This window comes from Sinocyclocheilus rhinocerous, unplaced genomic scaffold (assembly GCF_001515625.1).
Source record: "Sinocyclocheilus rhinocerous isolate Xijiao unplaced genomic scaffold, SAMN03320098_v1.1 scaffold1137, whole genome shotgun sequence".
NCBI lineage: Eukaryota > Metazoa > Chordata > Actinopteri > Cypriniformes > Cyprinidae > Sinocyclocheilus > Sinocyclocheilus rhinocerous.
In genome coordinates, this window is record NW_015647153.1 from 196,709 (window position 1) to 203,150 (window position 6,442).

Consider the following 6,442-nt stretch of genomic DNA (forward strand, 5'->3'; position numbering starts at 1 on the left):
CAACCTAGTATGAGAGCCTGTTCTAGTACACCCCCAAAACAAAATCAAGACTTTGTAAAAGAGTATAATAGGACCTCTTTAAATTATGGCATATTTTGCATTTGAGCCCATTCGGTAGTGAAAAGTAGCATTTTTTACATATGATTTACAGTTTATTTTAATAAATATCAAAAATGTAAAAGGTGTGCATTATAGTTGACACCTAGATGAACACTTTACAGTTGTTTTTATGACTGTAAGTCATTCTCCTCAAATACTATTGACTTTAGAAAAGTGTACACCAATATCGCATGTTACTTTAGAGACGGTCCCTAAATTTGCGAATATCGAACGTCCAATGTCAAGCCAACTTTATGCCAGTGCTGTAGCATAATTTGTCAAATATCCCGCCCCCCTCCGCACGCGCCTTCTTTTTGAACGTGATTTTTCTTCAATAGGGATTGAAGAAAAATTAAGTTCAAAAAGAAGGCGGGTGACGCTGTAATCCAAGCGATGATAGTATAGACGTAGAGTGGGATGACTTCTTTCCTTTATAAGGTAGCCAAATTTTTAATTTTACAATGTTTTTGTAATGTATTAATTATCACGGGCTGTATAAAAAAAATAAAAAAATAAAAAAAGTAGGCCTATACTAATACTAAGAGTAGATTTGGTTCGAATAGCCAATATTTTAGTAGGCTATAAATATGTGGCTATGTTACAGCTCCCCTTTGAAGCTCTTCTGTTTTTCTCCTTTTCAATCTCTCCAATCCTATTCTGCTCACATGTGATTGGAGATTAGTTTTGTTCCTGCTTTGTTGCAGTTTGCTGATTTTTAAGGGTAGTTTCAGTTTAATATGTTGCGGGCTCATTTATTGGTAATAAATAATTGATAATAAATAATATTGATGATAATAAATTACCAAAAAATATTGGGCTTGTTTTGGGCTTGTATTTGAAGCTGCGGTTGCTTATTTGTCTCGCGAGAGTTGGCAACGGTGCAAGTGGCCTATAAAAGAAAGGCAAACGGCAGCTGGGGTGAAGCGCACATCGAGGACGGTTCTGAACGGGCTCCTAGGGGCAAAGCTAGAAAAAAGCCCTTCATCAATGAGAAAGAAGAAGATCCAGGCTGAGCACAGGCGGAGGGTGAACCAACTTCAGGGTAAGGCTAAAAGCAGCCAAATCTATTAAATACAAACATCATAAACCTGTCTTTTTAGGCAAGAACCAGACATGGGTGTCATGTAGGCTAATAAAATATGTTTAGTGGGACTGAATTTGTATTTAATGTGATTACAATTTAATTAAAACATTAGAAATGTATAATTATATAACGTTTATTAATCTACAATAATCTATTAATCTATTAATAATCGTTAATTATGTAGCTACAGAAATGACATTATCACTAAATTTGATCTATCGCACGCTCAAAAAAACAAAACTATCGTTATAATCACTGAAGCTGTCTACACTGCGAAATGAATCCCTTACTTACATTATACGTACATTGTGTATGATGAGATAATTCGCGGAATTCGAGCCATTTCTCAATGAGCGTTCTTTGTCTGTATTTGTGTTCTCGTGGACATGTGAAACGTCATCAGTCGTAGGTAGCCCAAGTACTGTTCCAATTCAAAGTTCACATCTAGCCAAGTACAGTTCAAATCCCCGGATGTGTTCTTGCTCCGCCCCTTTTATCAAGGATGCATCCAGAGGTGACTTGAGGCAGCCAGGTTTCCCAGAATGCTTTTCGCACCAACCAGCGAGCGTTAGTGGCGGAGGAGAAAACCCGCATAGTTTTCAAAATATTACTGTTATTGTGTCATGAAATGCAGTTCTAAGTGTATTTCAGGCGATGAAATGTAGTTGTTTAAAACTCAAATCTGCGGTTTATTTATAAAGATAGCGCCTATTTGAAAATTTGCTCCGCCGATTTCGGTGGCGTGAGATCCACGCGATCAGCGGGCGCTCAGTGCTCATGTATCCGCCGAGAGCAGCCTCACCTCGGCTAGTCCTTCTGACATTTGCCGCTGGCTCTGATGTCTCCGTAGTGGTTAAACATTAGATATAATTAATTTGGGGTAAATCTAACAGGCAATCTTTGGTCTCATGAATTAATTATTTCTTCCAGGTCATATCGTTTTGGCTGAGCATAAAGTTATGTTTCATAAATTATTTATTTATCAATCATAATACAGCATGGACTTGTTGCATAAATTTGACTGAATTGTTTGCTTTTGTCTTATTTCCTATTACATAAGTGTCTTATACTTTATATATATACTTTTATAATGGCTATTATTGTTCATTAAAACTGAGATTGAACAAAAAAGGCAGTTGTGCTTGTCATATTTAATTTTATTATACATTCAGTGAAGATAATCAGTGTAACGTTATATGTGCACATTACCTAAGCCACATATTAATGTTTTATATTTTGAAAACGAAAAGGGTTTTGTTTTATATTTTTAAGAAAACGAAAAGTGTTTGATATCATTTCGTTTTATTGTAATGAGTGTACACGCTGCGTGAACCACATTTTTGTGGCTAATAATATTTTAAATGAAACCGAAAAGAGGCAATGCTGTTTGATATATTTCGTTTCACTGTAATGTATGCACGTTCTCTGAACTACATTTTTGCGGTTATTAATATGTTTAAAGGAAAAAGAAAAGAGGCAGTTGTGTTTGATATCATATTTCGTCGTATTGTATACATAACAGTGAAGATAACTGGAGTACCCAAGGCGAGCTGACTGATGTTATCAAGTACTCTGCTGTTCCATTTGCAGAATTACCGAACTTTGCGTACTTGGTATTGAGAAACGCCTCAGTCATCAAACGTGCGCGCATTCAACTAAGCTGATGAGTTTCAGCGATGACTCATCTGAACGCCTCTGATTGGCCAATGCATTCCTAAGCTCAACAGAATCGTGTGTGATTGGTTATAATGCGCAACACTGTAAAAGGCGATGACTCATCTGAACGCCTCTGATTGGCCAATGCATTCCTAAGCTCAACAGAATCGTGTGTGATTGGTTATAATGCGTAACACTGTAAAAGCGCCTAAAATGAAATCCGGTGCAACATGAGCAAATCTTAATTTAATGCGCAGTCGACACTTTCTATTCATTTACACTTTGTTAGCAACAGACGTAATAGATTTAATTTGTTTGTGCAGGGGCATTTTTTTTGTCCAATTTAGTGGCATTTTTTTCCCCAAGACCCCGTGGCTAGGGGAAGGCTTGGGTGCTTAGACATTTTAGGAGCCTTACACACGCTTCACCTATGAGACTGAGGTTCGCAAAAGACCGTAAGGACTGGACCTTCTCTGATGAGTCCAGTTTTCAGCTGGTCGTCTAATGGTTAGACGGAGACCTGGAGAGCCCTATAAAACACCCACTGTGAAATTTGGTGGAGGATCGGGGATGATCTGGGCGTGCTTTGGCAAGGCTGGAATTGGGCACATTTGTCTTTGTGAAAGGAGCATGAATCAAGCCACGTACAAGGTTGTCCTGCAAGAAAACTTGCTTCCTTCTGCTCTGACTATGTTCCCCAACTCTGAGGATTGGTTTTTCCAGCAGGACAATGCTCCATGCCACACAGCCAGGTCAATCAAGGTGTGGATGGAGGACCACCAGATCAAGACCCTGTTATGGCCAGCCCAATCTCCAGACCTGAATCCCATTGAAAACCTCTGGAATCAAGAGGAAGACGTATGGTCACAAGCCATCAAATTAAGCCATAAAGTCACTCAACAGCAATGTGAAAGACTGGTGGAGAGCATGCCAAGATGCATGAAAGCTGTGATTGAAAATCAGGGTTATTCCACCAAATATTGATTTCTGAACTCTTCTTAAGTTAAAACATTAGTATTGTGTTTAAAAATAAATATGAACTTGTTTTCTTTGCTTTATTTGAGGTCTGAAAACACTGCATCTTTTTTGTTATGTTGTCATTTTCTGCAAATAAATGCTCTAAATGACAATATGTTGTCAGTAATTTATAGAATAAAACCAAAATGTTAATTTTACTCAATCACATACCTATAACTAGTAAAACCAGTAAAAACGATAATTGCAGTGGTCTCTTAATTTTTTCCAGAGCACTATATTTAAACTTTTATTTAATACGTCACTAATGAGGAACAACATATGCATTTTCATAGTAATCAAAGCCAGTCAAAATTTATTCAAAATGTGTATATATTGCAGAGAATTTTACGTTACGATAACTAATCACAGCAATTTTTTATTTTTTTTTTACCGTCAATAAATGCTCTTTTTAAACTGCAGAAATAGGTCTGACGGTTACAGCATGTTTGCATTGTTTTTTTTTTTGTTCTTTTATCTCTAAAGATCAAGGACGATGAGATTCCATTTAATGTTATACAGACGCTTCTATTAATCAGTTTTTGCACTGAAACGATCATGCCTTTATGCAGAACATAAAGAAACCTGCTTCTGTCGCGTGGATGCAGGTTGTGTTTGACTAATGAGTGCAGGTCATACGTGACGTGACCTCTAATATCAGTGCACACTAAAGGTCAGATGTAAGTCAGTCGCTCAGGCCACCTGTAAGCCGCGTGATGAAGTGCATCTCTCCGTTATCAGTGAGCAGGTGTCCTTGTGTGAGGATGAATGACGCGGAGACTGAACTTCACCTGCTGACCACATGCTCAAACTCTGGCCGAGCTCCAAACACCTGCATTACAGCGCTCATTACAGCAGCTTTTATCTGACTATAACCCTAACCCTAACTAACAACAATGAGATGTGACTGCATTCAGCTTGAGCAGTTAACAAGCATACAATTATTGTATCAACTGCAGGCAAGATGCATGACAATAACTAACAATGACCAATGTTTTCCTGCTGGGTAAAACATTTTGTGATGTCAACAGCAATAGAAAACCATTTTACAGTCATTTCAGGCAGAGAATGCTATGAAAGGCGTTTCTTTAGAATAACATGCACTGATTGATCGTTCATGATAAAACCAAGGATGTGTATTAAGTGCAATTTGATTTCATGTTTACATTCTGACGAGCATATTATTCACATTATTTCACCAATGAATAACTCATCCATCTTTGAAAGAGAGTCAATTATACATCAAGCAGCTATTCAAAAGCGTTTCACATTCACGTATTAATGTCTCATCCTTGATCAAACTGACAAGTTCAATCCCTGAGATCTTGTAGTTGGTTCCTTACTGAAACAGAAGCTTTTCAATTAAGGATTTACAACATGTGGCAAAAGATCAAAACATCTGCTGTGCATCCAGGAGGGATTCGTGAATGAAACTGGATTTAGTGTTAAAACCCTCCTGGAGAAAATCACCGTCACTTCAGCACTAATGCAAATCCACTGAAACTCAACAATAAACCCCCTCAACCATCTCACACGTCTCCAATTATACCCAAAAAATCTAATAATATTTTGCATAAACAAATTAAAGATCCTTAATTTTTTTTGAAGCACTGTGACATTATTTTCAGTACAATTAATAACATTTTACAATCCTATTCTCATTACTATAATGCAAATTACAGTCACTTTTTAAATTCTTTTACTGTAACATGAAAAAATATGAATGCACTTATAATAACTTTATTTATTTAAAACATCTTTCTCCTTTTTTGCATTTCACCAATTTTTCCGCTCCTTTTCACTCTTTTTTTTTTTACCTTTACTTTTACTAAATTTGGCATTTGATTGACTGACAAACTGAATATAATGTTCCTCATTAGTAACTCACTAAATGAATGAATAAATCTATATAATATTTATTATATATTTACTGAATGACTGGTTTTAAAACATCATTGCAAAACATTGTAATGTATTTTTAATGTATCGCAGTAAAAATGTTTTGGAATGTTTAAAAATGTTTTGTTTTAAATACATTAAGTAATCAAATTGCATTCACTCCTTCAGCCATTATATTAGAAACACTCACACAAAACACATTAAAACACAAAGATTAGTGTTATAAATATACATTACATTTAAAAAAAATGAAAATAGAAAAAAACGTCTCCGGTTACGTATGTAACCATGGTTCCCTGAGTAGGGAACTAGACACTGCGTCCTCTAGGGGTCGCTATGGGGAACGCCTCATCGTGAACCGTGTCTGAAGCATACATTGAAAAAACACCAACACGTTGGCCGGCGACAGCCATGACATCACTACCGGTGCGACTATAGTATAAATAGGCGCAGGGAGAACATGTCATTCACTTCTTTGTCTGAAGCTTGCATTCGAAGCATGGCAGGAAGCCTAGAGGACGCAGTGTCTCGTTCCCTACTCAGGGAACCATGGTTACATAAGTAACCTGAGACGTTACTCCAGTCTTCAGCATCAAATAATTCTAATATGCTGATTTGGTTCTTAAAGCCTCGTGCACACCGGGACGATTATCGCGAGCGCTTATCGCCAGCGTTTTTCGACGCGTCTGT

General features: G+C 37.1%; 1 protein-coding gene across 2 annotated transcripts in view; it reads left to right on the top strand.

The window, feature by feature from the left end:
- The first annotated feature begins 1,036 nt into the window (after positions 1-1,036).
- LOC107709021 (steroidogenic acute regulatory protein, mitochondrial-like) overlaps positions 1,037-6,442 on the top strand; it is a 17,118-nt gene continuing 11,712 nt past the window's right edge. For both annotated transcript variants that reach the window (XM_016513417.1, XM_016513418.1), the window contains exon 1: positions 1,037-1,141. The gene's annotated coding sequence lies outside the window, so the exon portion shown is untranslated. The remainder of the gene's footprint in view (positions 1,142-6,442) is intronic.